Raw genomic sequence first — 13,247 nt, forward strand, 5'->3', positions numbered from 1 at the left:
GCAGCTTCCATTGCTTTGAATTTTTCCTCAAGCCATTTGCACCGATTATCGAGTTGTTTTGCCATATCTACTTTTCCTTTCTCTATTTCTGCCATGTCATCAAGGTCCGGGACAAATGGATTAGCTGGATTATCCCCGGGATTAGAGCCTGATCCTATAGGAATGTTTATTGGTGTCGAGGTATTGGCCTGGTATTGCTGGGGCTTAATAGTGATAGATACCGTTCGTGAATGCACCTCCGATTGTGGTTGGGTGTTTATCGGAGCAAAGCCTGGAGGATAGATAGGGTCTTCATTATTGTTCCCCATGGTGCTCTTCCCTTTCTCGCGTTCTCTAGCCAGCAACTGCGCCAACTGGCCTATCAGATTATTTTGGGATTCTTCCATTTTTTCCTTCATATCTTGTTGTATCTTAGCCAGTTGCTCTTGCATCTGTGCTTGTAATTGCTCTTGCATTTCCCTTTGCATTTGTTCTATTCTCTCTAATCTCTGATCCATTGCTTTGGTTTTACGGCGGGTATAGTAGCTGTGTTCGGTTGGTTGATTCTCGTTGGTTTCCAGATTAACTGAAATAATTTTGTTTAATCAGGGTCTTTTCGCGAAATTTAATACACATGATGAAATGTAATGCAAATGAATGAATGCAAAAAAAGAGGCGTTGATTCCAATTCAATTTCATTAGAAGAACTTCACTAGAAGAAAAATTTCTTTACATAGAACGGATGATTACATATAAGACTTTGCCCTAATTCCCAAAGCCTTAATTTTTCTAAGGAGCCAAGCTAGTTTTCGGCCTCGATCTGATTCTGACTCGTACTTTAAGCTATATACATCAGCTTGGACTGCCAAGGTTTGCAAGTGATCGACTACCTCTCGAACCTGAGCCACAGCTTCGCCCATGACATAATCTCTATCTCTAATCTGGTTCTGAGAGTGGTGAAGCTGTTCCCTGCAATGGTCGTTGTTTGCTTCAAGCAGTTCCACTCGAATTTTACTATCTCGTAATGCAGTCTCGAGTTCTTCTACTTTCCCTTTCAACTCTTCGATCCTGCTCAGACTAGCTTTCAGCTCAATTACCGAATTACAACTACGATGTTGATAAAGTGATTTTTCCAATTCAACTACCCGAGCACGTAACTTCTCCTTTTCGTTTTGGCTTTCTAACAAACTCTTTTTCAGAGTGTCCTCTCGTATTTGGGCATCTTGAAACCTTTTCTCCCAATGGTCGGCTCTAATCTTTTCCACTTTGATCTCTTGACGCCATTGCTCCGACGTTTTACCTAAATCGGCAGTTCTTATTGACATACGCAGCTTCTTGTAATCGGTTTTCAAACTATCCAAACCTTCCTCGACCTTGTTCTTTCATTTTCTTAACTTCTCAGCCTCTAGCTTGTGGACATCGACGTCTAATCCCAATTTCATTTTCTCTTCTTCTAGCTGCTCTATCTTCTTCCCCAACTCTGAGTTCTTTTTCTCAAAGTCTTGTTTAATAATCTCTAACTCGGATGGGATAACCCGTAAATGCTCCTCTATCGGTTGAGTATTCCCTTGATTCGGTCTAGGGATGTTGTCGTTGACTCTCCTACCCCACCACCATTCATACCCGAGGGTGGTCATCGGGCCTGTGGTAAATCTTTTCATTCTTCGAGCTTAGTTCCATGCATCTGACACCTCGCGAACCCTCTTCTTATAATTATTATCTTTATAGAAGAACTCACATTGTGCTAAACCCTGTGTCACTGGTATAAATTGCCTTGATCGATATTGCCTTAACACTATCAGTGGAGCGTATCCAACGGCTCCTCATATTCCGGCCAAAGGGACCCAGTCAAAATCACCGCACCTATATAAGATCTCGTCAGGAATCAACCACGGAGCTCTCCATTCAACGTCTTCGGCCCGCAAATTCTGGAGAATAGTTATCCATTTCTCTTCTGAGATGTCGTCCTGCCTCGGTATGGTCACAAATTCCCTTAATGGATAATCCTTAGAGAAAACCCGATAAGAGACCTTCTCCACCCTCTAGAAATGGCTATGGAACCAAGCCAAAAGAAGCTGAGCACAACCAATAAATCTTCCCTCACCCGCTCTCCGGCATGCATTCAAGGATCTGAAAGTTTCTGCTAGTATTGCTGGGACAAGTGTAGTACCTTTATCAAGCCGATCGAATAGATCTGAGACCGCTTCATCTATGTGTCCTAGCGCCTTGGGAAAGATGATCAAACCGTAGAGGCTTAAGGCAAAAACATCAACCCTTTTCTTCGAATCTGGGTGCGCAAGAATCAAGTCCCTCAAATTCCTCCAAGGAATACATTTACTATCCCCTTTTTGCTTGATGCGGGCTGCAACCCATTGCTCGCTCATCCCGTTACATTCATCAACTTCTTCAAAAGGAAGGGATGTTGACAGTCTTGAATAGGCCCTATCACCTGAATCTTCTGCAATTAAGTAACGCCATGTATTCCTCCACAAGAGGTACTAAATCAACTTCTCCAAGGTGAAACAACTATGTGAGGTTCCAAAAGCTCACGAGAGCCCTAACAAGTACTTGTCCACCTTTACATCGAGCAAATAGGGTAAATCGCCGTAGTTACAGTAAAAGAGTTGCTTAACTTCGCCATCCCAACTTTTCCATATATCCTTTAACTCTTGCAGGTCATTTTGAGTCACACTGATGCGAGTGAAATCCCACAACTCCGATTCATATCCCTCGATCAAACTATCTCCTTTCTCTTGTTGCGTTCTCTCAGACCACACTCGGATGGCCGCATTATCCTCCACTCTATCAAGAAATCCTTTTTCCATGCTAAACTCTTCTATTTAGTAACCGAACGTAAATCAACACCCTTTTATGATGAGATGCCATGCGAAAACAATCAAAACACAACAAGTTAGTATTATATACAAAGAATAGAATTCAAAACAAATAAGGAGTAAATAAACGCCTAATAGGGTAACCACTAGGGTTCGGTGTGGTTCTACCTAGGGTAGGCTCCTAGGGCTCATTACATGTAGTTCGATTTTAAGGTAAAGGTACCTGAACCAGCAGATTCCTCGACCCTCGCCCATTATAGGCTCATACGGACCGAGTTTGATTCAGGGGAATACATTTCCCTACGGCTATACGGAGATGAAAACCTCACGAAGACGCAGGTACGGATGTATCCCGAAAGCGATCCACTATCCTATACGGAGGTGAAGACCTCACGAAGGAGTAGTTTCTCACTTCCACTTAAGAGGGTGAAATTGACCAATAATGCGATGCAATATGCAAAGATACATCATAGAACTAAACTACTTAAAGCAAGCATATTATGAAAAAGGCCACGAAAATAACAAACAATATGCAATGCAGATAATTTAAAACCGATTTTCAATTTTCGAAAAAAGACAAAAATTAACCAATTTAAGGCTTGACTCTCGAAGTCCCCAGTGGAGTCGCCAAGCTGTCGAAACCAATTTTTTGAAAATGGGGTCGATTTAGTTTGAAAGCGAAAATTAAAACGGGAGTCGCCACCGATCTTTATTAGGTGTGATCGGATCACCTTTTGTTTTAATAAAACAATTTTTAGTTTACTAAAACGGTATTTTTAATCTACAAAACTCGAGAGAATGAGTTCGGGAGTCGGTTACGTGCGATGAAGGATTAGCACCCCTGACACGCCCAAAAATTGGTACCGAATTGATTAGTTAGTGTCTTAATGTCGAAAATTGAAAATCGGGAATGGGTTTGAAATATGATCTTTTCTATTAATAAATGATTTTAAAATTCTCGAATTAGCTTAAATCGATTGTTTAAAGATTTCCTTATCTCGAGATATTGGAGTATCACATCCCGTAAGTTAGGACACAATACCATGAATTCTCGAGCACAAGGTCGTCTTTCAATTTAAATGAGAATTTCATGTGTTTTGAAACTCGAAAAGGATATTTAGCTATTTAGAACCAACGAGAGAACTGAAACCCCGTAAGTTAGGGCACAATTCTTCGATGTTCCAAAATGCGAAACATTGCCTTATTTTGAAATTTTTATATATTTGTTTAATAGTAGCGAATTTGATATTTAAACGGCGTGTTATTCGTTCGGATTCACATAAAACAATTTATTGGATGAATATAACGAGGCTTGATTTATGGGGTGATGATATGAAATGAAGGTGTAATGCGACATAGAACGATGATAAAAATATTACGCAAGTGAATGACAATAATATGACAATACAAATAAACGAATCGTGCAATGGCAGTAATCGCACTAACATTAATAATCAAAGATAAATGAATTAAATAATCAAAAAGATAATAAATAGCATAAAGTTAATTAAAATGGATAAGACGTAAAATGAAACGAAACTAAAAGGATGATAAATGAGTTTTAAATAAATAAATAAATAATATGCAAAAAGAATTTTTAAAGAAAGATCAACCATATACAAAATAATTTTAAAAGATTATAATAAGGTTAAAATAGACAATGTATGTGTATACGAAAGTGTGAAACAAATAATGTAAAAATCTTGAAGTAAATAATAATAAAATATTCCAAAATAAATAAATAGGGTTTTAAAATAAAGTATATATATATCGACTTAAAACAAGTAATGAAAACAATAATTCATAAAAGCAAGTTAAAAATAGTTTATAAAGCAAATTTAGAGTGAATAATATAAAATAACTTAAGATAGTTAATATATGATTCCAATTTAAAATAGAATAAAATAATATATATATATATATATATATTGACCTTAAGTAAATAGTTTTTAAAAAAACATATGAAAACTTAAAATAAATGACATGTGGATAAAGAGCTTTAAAATAAATAATCTATAAATCCGGTCTTAACAAAAGTAATAGAAAAGAGTTTGAATAAATAAAATATATGGAGAATAAGGATAAATGATGCTTAAGTGGTTTAAAATAAATAGTGTATAAGAATGATTCAAACGAATAAATAAATAAGAATCTCAAATAAATAATTTAGACAAACTTGAAGTAAATAATAATAAAACAGTTTGAAATAAACTATATGTGAGAATTTTGAACATATAAAATAATTTTAACTACATAATATATAAATTTAAAATATATGATATGTAAAACTTTAAAGTAACTGGTATATACATAAAATCATAAAATAAATAATATATAAGATAATTTGAAGTAATATATAATAAAACCGTTTAAAGTGGCTAATTAAGAAAATATACTCATAACCTAAAATAATATACAATAACAATTTGAAAAGAATACCATAAATCAGTTTTAAATAAATGGTTCATAAAATGATTTTAAGAGAACTAATATATACATATATATAAAAGATCTAAAATAAAATATATAATTGTTTGACACAATACATGTTTTTCTAAAGAATAAGCACGCAAAATATGCCAAATAGTTTGTCATTAGAAGGTTTATGACCAAATTAAAAACAAAATTAAATTAAAGGGACAAATTTAAAAGAGAAAGGACCCGAATGGAATGCATGCAAAGAAAGAGGGACTTATAAGGAGAATATCCCCGCCCTTATACGCTTTATATCATGCAGGACCAAAATGCGACTAGTGTAAAATCCATGGGGGCCAAATTAAAGCGCAAAATTAAGAGCCAAAGGGGGTGTTGAAAGTGGGTAGTAAAACTGAAGGACCCATAGTGCAAATGCCCCACTTTTGCCTTGAAAACAACTCTGCCGTTTCATGTTTTTTTATTAAGGCCAATTTTCATCTTCTTTTTTTTATATTTTTTGCATTCTTTTTCTTTTAGAAAGAAACAGAGAGTTCTTTTAACTCTCTTCCTCTCCCTTTTCCTTTGGCCAAAGGGCCACGACCGTCCGTCGCACCACCGCACCACCATCAAATCCGGTGACCGATGATGCGCAAGAAGAGACCTTTAGCCCCCTTTCGAACAGATCCGAGGATGAACCCCTCCATGCCCTCAAAAATTGAAAGAAAAAGGCCCACTTTCACTACTTTCATGCCCGATTCCGACCGTGGAAAGAAACTTCCGACAACGGGCCACGAGGAAACTCAGGTGAGCCTTTCCTTTTTCTTTTATTCTTTATGCCCACTTTTGTTTAATAGATTTGTAAGTACAGATAAAAAGAGATTGAAAAGGAATTGAAACGAAATGAAAAAAACAGATAAGATAAACTCAAAAATCAACCTTTTGTATATAATTTTTGATTGCTGGTGTTCGTTCTTTTTTTCCTTCCCTTTTTACAAAATTTCTCCCTTCGGTTTTATAACCGATTATAATAACAATAAAAATATGCTCCCATTCCTCTGTTGCGGCTGCTGTTTTTGTTGTTTGTGTTTGCAGGGCATGGGTGTGTCAGACGCATGGAGGGAGCATATGCCGGTGGTGGTGCGCGAGGCAGCTATTGGTTGGCCGAGTATGCTGCTGAGGCTTGAGGGCTGCTGCTGTTTTCTCTTCTCTGCAGAGGGCTAGGATTTGGGCTTTAGGGTTTGTATTTAATTGGGTTTGGTCTTTTAGTTTGGGCTGGGCATAATTGGGCTTGTATACATGGTACAAATTGATAATGGGTTAGGTAAATATTTCATGATAATGGATTAGGTAAATATTCCATGATAATGAGTTAGGTAAATGTTCCATGATAATGGTTTAGGTAAATGTTCCAAGATGGGAATTTCATGTCTTTTGTATTAAAGAATTAAATGGATGAAATATGAAATTTTATTAAAAAAAAGGGGTGAAAAGAACAAAGTTTTGTCCATCTTTGTCCATCATAGCCTAAAGTTAGAGAAGAGAAAGGAGAGGAGAAAACTCTTGAATGTTCGGTCACTTGGGGAAGAAAATTGAAGGTCGGCTCATGGTAGTTTGCTTTTATTTTGAGGTTCATGAGTTCTTCTTGATTCTACCTTAACTTTTGAAGTATATTTTGGTTTTTAGTTGTGTTGTGAGCATTTAGTCATGAATTAAAATGAAGGAAATGGTTGTTGTTTCATGTTCTTTTGATGAAAAATGGAAGATAGGTGAAGTTGAGCCAAACAAATGAGCATGCATGTGCCTTAGATGCTAAGGGGAAAAATCGGTTAACATGTTGTGCTTTAAAATGATGAAATGGAGATTATACTTAAGTAAAATCATAGATATGTGATGATTGATTGGTGATATACATGTTTAAATAACAAGCATGCAAGTTAGGTGTGAAAGAGTGATTTGGTAATAAATCTGCTTAGGGCAGCAGCAGTAACGTGACTTTGGAAAATCACCATAATTGTGGGAGATGAGTTAAAAGCTGCATAAATTATGTAATTAAAGCTTAATGAGTCTAGTTTCAAATGGAATAAATAAGAACATATTTTGAATTCTGTACAATGAGAAATTTGATTCGTAATGAAGAGTGGTCAGATTATTCAAACAGTGAAACATTGGAAACTTTGAGAAAAATCTGGTATTGATTGGCTAAACCAAAAATTTTGAAAATTTTATGAATAGAAGATATATGAGTCTATTTTCAAGGAAAATTAACGGTACTTGATTTGGAGTTTCGTAGCTCCAGTTATAAATGATTTAGTGACTGTTGCTCAGGAAGATAGCTTGCAGTGAAATTATGATTATGTGGTAAACATTGACAAAAATTTGTTAATGAGTTGCTTATTGTTTTCTTATAAGCTTACTATGATCTGTAGGTGTGGTAGGTCGAATATTGTAAGGGGTTAATACGTAGTTTGTATTTGAATAGTTAAATTAACGTGTTAGTAATCCAATTGTAGGCAGTTCGTGTGTGGATCTTGTCAGCATATCGTCGCAAACAAGTGTGTAACTGACACCCTCTTTTTTAGTCTGGATCGGCAAAAGTCGAAAAGCCGAAATGTCGAAAATCGGTATTTTGTAGATTTGCGAGTGTGCGAATGCTCGTGAGGTAAATCGATTAATGTTTTTGGTAAGCTGCAAAATTTGGACTGCAAAGTGCATGATTTCTGTGCCCTCGATATTTTTGGGCTTAATGGGTCAAAATTGGAATGATGGGCCAACGGGCCCAATTCGATAAGAACCCTTGGTATGTGATTCTATTAGTACGTGAAAAGTAAGAATATGCATGAAAAACCCTAAAATAGATAAATTACTGAAATACCTTTAAAAGTGGAAAATTTATAGCTTTACCCCTAGAAGATAAATTACCGAAATACCCCTAGGGTTAAATTGACCTAGATGCATGTTTGACTGTTGTTATTTACTGCATGCCATGTTGTTATTATCTGATGCATAGGATTAGGATATTGACTGAGGAAGTACTGAAAGTGGCTTGTCCATGTACTGGAGGCTTTGCCTCAATTTATCGATAACTGAGCAAGAAGGTCGCAAATCGTGGAGTGTTAAATTTGGGTGGGTTGAGCTATTCCCAACATGGAGTGTAGAAATGGTACGGGTGCAGTGTAGTGGTTGGTGGGTTGAGTAGTCTCCCAAATGGGCTTGCATATGTTATTGATGTTGCATGTATTTTAAAATGGGCCTATGGGCCATACTTTTATCTGAATAAAGGGCTAAGGCCCGGTTTATTATAATCTGAAAGGGCTCGTCCAAGAACATCATATTACTGAATGGGCTTAGGCCCAATAGGCTTGAGCTGACTTGGGCTTTGAATGGGTTTTCCTTACACACCGAGTTTCCCCAAACTCACCCTTTTATTTTCATCCACGCAGAAATCCCCAACCATAGTGGGCTTGAAGTCATGAGGGAATTCGAGTGGCCACCCGCTCGAAAGTTTGATTTTCTTCCGTGAACTGGACATCCTTTGATTTACGTTTGAAGTTTTGGGTTTTAAATGTTATAAGGTCGCTTAATTATTTTTGATGGTTTTAATATGTATTACTAAGATAGGTATTACTTATTTTAACTGTTGAAATTGGACAGCTTTAGGGTGCGTTTTCAAAAACAACAATTGATTTCAAAATAACACGACAACAAACAAAGCTTTCGCAATGAAAGTATTTTCCAAAATTAATCACTTTTCCTAAAAATCACTTAATCAAATCGATTTCCTAGAAATATCCATGACGTTAAGGTGTGGCAATGGCGGTATGCATGTCTAAGATTGGATCCGAAGGTAGCTTGGTACTTAAGCAGTCCGATGGACTCACCACCTCTTTTCCGGTTTCCTACCTGGTGCACAGCTTCCATTCACTTTAACCTATAATGAAATTATCTTTTAAAACACTAAGTAAGTTTTTTTTGGACCAACAATATAAAATGTTTTGAACGCTTCGATGTGGCATGTCGGATCCGGTCATAACGTCTGGGCCGGGTTTGGGGTGTTACATTTAGTGGTATCAGAGCCTAGGTTGCAACAACTCGGCTGTGGAATGGGTTTACAAAAAATAAAGATTTTCAAAAATAATTTTTTTTTGCGAAAAATGCGATTTTCAAAATTTAGATCTTTAGAATGTGGCACTCTGAATCTCCGGCCCAAGCCTGTAAATTTTACTCTGAACTCTTCTGAATATTTTTCTGACTTATCTGTCATCTTCAAATCTCGCTAGGATACTCTAGATAGGATGATATGAAACTATAGGAAAATCGATAAGAGATCAAATCAGTAGCTAGACTTCGATTCTGCGAAAACAAACTCGAACTCTTTGTTCGATTCATAAAACATCCGTAATAAACACCGGAATACTAATTGATGCATAAAATTGTAATCAAGATAATACGATATGAGTACAAGAGGCCGTGGATGGAGCTGAGGAAATGCTCGAGCGAGATCTTCGTCTTCGAGATATATGCCAGTGGTGGATGCACCGGTACCACTGACAACAGAGGTAGAGTCTCATGACCGTTGTGCCGAGGATGATGCCCTATCACAAGCAATGCTTCGTGTTCTGGAAAGGGTTGCCGGGGCAAGTACGGGCAATGGAGTTCGGGGATCTATTTCTGAACGACTTCGGGCTAACGGAGCGGAGATCTTTAGGGGCGTGTCTGGTATAGCCATGAATATGGCGAAAAATTGGTTGGAGGCCACAGAACGGATTATGGACAACTTGGACTGCTCTGAGGAGATTGTGAGTGGGGTATTTGTACTAAGTCATTTGAGTCACTCGGTTAGGGTAGACAAACTGTATAGGGATGTACCCTTAGAAACTCAAGGTAAGATTTTCCCTAGAGATCTGATGGAGTTACCGTTCGGAGAGTTTGATCTCATTTTGGGAATGGACTGGCTTGTTAAGCATAAAGCGACTCTGGATTGTGCTGTTAAACGAATGGTGTTAAGGATCACAAAGGATAAGGAGGTTATGGTGATAGGTGAGCGAAGGGATTATTTGTCCAATGTGGTGTCGGCATTAAGAGCCGAGAAGTGGATTCGGAAAGGTGGTGAGGCCTATTTGGCATTTGTAAGTCAGTTAGAAGAGGAGGGACTGACAGTGGATAAGGTTAGGACCGTAAAAGAGTTCCAAGATGTTTTTCTGGAGGAGCTTCCAGGATTGCCTCCGAACCGAGAAGTTGAGTTTGGAATAGATTTGTTGCCTGCAACGGCGCCTGTGTCCATCGCACCATATAGGATGGCACCGAAGGAGTTAGTGGAGTTAAAGGCTCAAATTCAAGAGTTGTTGGATAGGGGCTTCATTAGGCCAAGCGTGTCTCCATGGGGAGCACCGGTGCTATTCGTGAAAAAGAAGGATGGTACGATGCGGATGTGCATTGATTATCGCCAGTTGAACAAACTGACGATTAAAAATAAGTATCCACTGCCAAAGATTGACGATCTGTTCGACCAGCTTAGAGGAGCTTCTGTATTTTCCAATATCGCTCTTCGATCTGGATCTCATCAGTTAAGGGTCAAGGAGGCAGATATCCCTAAGACAGCATTCAAGACTCGGTATGGTCATTACGAGTTTCTGGTTATGCCATTTGGACTGACGAACGCTCCTACAGCGTTTATGAATCTGATGAATCGTGTGTTCCAACCATTTTTAGATCAGTCCGTAGTCGTTTTTATTGACGATATCCTGGTATATTCTGAAAATGAAGCGAAACATGATAAGCATCTCCGTATAGTGCTACAAGTGTTAAAGAAGAAGGAACTCTTTGTGAAGTTTAGCAAGTATGAATTTTGGTTGAGGGAGGTAACCTTCTTAGGACATATGGTCTCTGCTGAGGGGATTAAAGTGGACCCTCGAAAAATTGAAGCGATTTTGGAGTGGAAGCCGCCTAGGTCAGTGTCGGAAATACGGAGTTTTCTAGGACTGGCAGGATACTACAGAAGGTTTGTGGAAGGTTTTTCTGTGATGGCAGCACCTCTGAAAAAACTCATAAGGAAAGGAGTACCGTTTGTATGGACTGAGAAGCAGCAGGAAGCTTTTGAGAAGTTGAAGAAAGTTCTGACTAAAGCACCTGTATTGATTCAAATGAGTCAGGAAGGATTTTATCAGGTACAAGTGACGCATCACACGTGGGTTTGGGCTGCGTGTTAATACAGGAGGGTAAGGTGGTTGCATAAGCATCACGACAGCTTAAGCCTCATAAGAGGAACTATCCGACTCATGATTTAGAGTTGGCAGCAGTGATATTTGCACTTAAGATTTAGAGACATTACTTGTACGGAGAAAGGTGTATTATATACACTGACCATAAGAGTCTTAAGTATTTGTTGACTCAAAAGGAGCTGAACCTTAGGCAAAGGAGATGGATTGAGTTACTTAAGGATTATGACTGTTCGATCGAGTATCACCCAGGCAAGGCTAATGTGGTAGCCGATGCTCTAAGTCGTAGAGCTGTATCTGATCTGAGAGCAATGTTTGCTCGTCTGAGCTTGTATGATGATAGAAGTCTGTTGGCTGAGTTGCAAGTAAGGCCAACCTGGGTGGATCAGATTAAGGAAAAGCAGTTGAACTATGAGTCTTTGGTCGCTCGTTTCCAACAAGTTAAGGAAGAGGAAACTTCTGAGTTTGGGTTAGATGGCGAAGGAGTTCTGTGATTCCGAGGAAGAATTTATGTTCCGAAGGACTCTGATTTGAGGCAGACAATATTGAAGGAAGCTCATGGAGGACTTTGTGCCATGCATCTTGGAGGGAACAAGTTGTATCACGAATTGCGAGAATTGTACTGGTGGCCTGGACTTAAACGAAAGTAACTGAGTTTGTAGGAAATGTCGACATGCCGATGAAGTGAAAGTGAACATCAATTACCTTCTCGGATCATTACACCCAAAGTGAAGATACCACTTTGGAAGTGGGAGAGGCTAACCATAGACTTTGTGAGTGGGTGCTCTTGACACCATCGAAGAAAGACTTCGGTGTGGGTGATTGTGGATAGGTTGACCAAATCGGCCCATTTCATACCTGTTCAGATCGACTTTTCACTTCAAAAGTTAGCCAAGTTGTATGTGGCGGAGATTGTGCGACTTCATGGAGTCCCAGTTTCAATTATTTCTGATCGGGATCCCAGATTTACATCTCGGTTTTGGAAAAGTTGAATGAGGCGTTGGGGACGCGATTGAATTTTAGTACAGCTTTCCATCCCCAGACTGATAGTCAATCGGAAAGGGTTATTCAGATTCTGGAGGACATGTTGAGGGGATGTGTAATTGATTTTCGAGGTAGTTGAGAGGATTACTTGCCATTGGCAGAATTTGCATACAATAACAGCTTACAAAGTAGTATTCGAATGGCACCGTATGAAGCATCAGATGGATTTAAGGTGTCGTACACCTAGTTGTTGGACTGAACTAGGAGAGCGACAAGTTCTTGGACCAGAGTTGGTAGCTGATACTGAGGATAAGGTCAGAATTATTAGGGACCGGTTAAGAGAAGCATCTGATAGGCAAAAGCCGTATGCAGATTTAAAGCGTAAGGAGATTGAGTACTCAGTAGGTGATATGGTTTTCTTAAAGGTTTCTCCTTGGAAGAAAATATTAAGGTTTGGTAAGAAGGGCAAGTTGAGTCCGCGATTCATTGGGCCTTATCGGGTTTTGAAGCGAGTAGGCCCAGTGGCTTATCAATTGGAATTGCCTCCAAAGTTAGACAGGATTCACGATGTTTTTCACGTCTCCATGTTAAGGTGTTATCGTTCTGACCCTGCTCATGTCGTGCCAGTTGCAAAAATTGAAGTTCAGACTGATTTGACCTTTGAGGAGGAGCCTGTACAAATATTGGCTCAAGATGTTAAGGTTCTCAGAAGGAAAACTGTCCCATTAGTGAAAGTGCTTTGATGTAATCATGGCAGAGAGGAAGCCACTTGGGAGCTAGAAGAGGCGATGCAACAGCAATACCCTCATCTATTTGGATC

Source organism: Gossypium arboreum, chromosome 2 (genome assembly GCF_025698485.1).
Source record: "Gossypium arboreum isolate Shixiya-1 chromosome 2, ASM2569848v2, whole genome shotgun sequence".
Taxonomy (NCBI): domain Eukaryota; kingdom Viridiplantae; phylum Streptophyta; class Magnoliopsida; order Malvales; family Malvaceae; genus Gossypium; species Gossypium arboreum.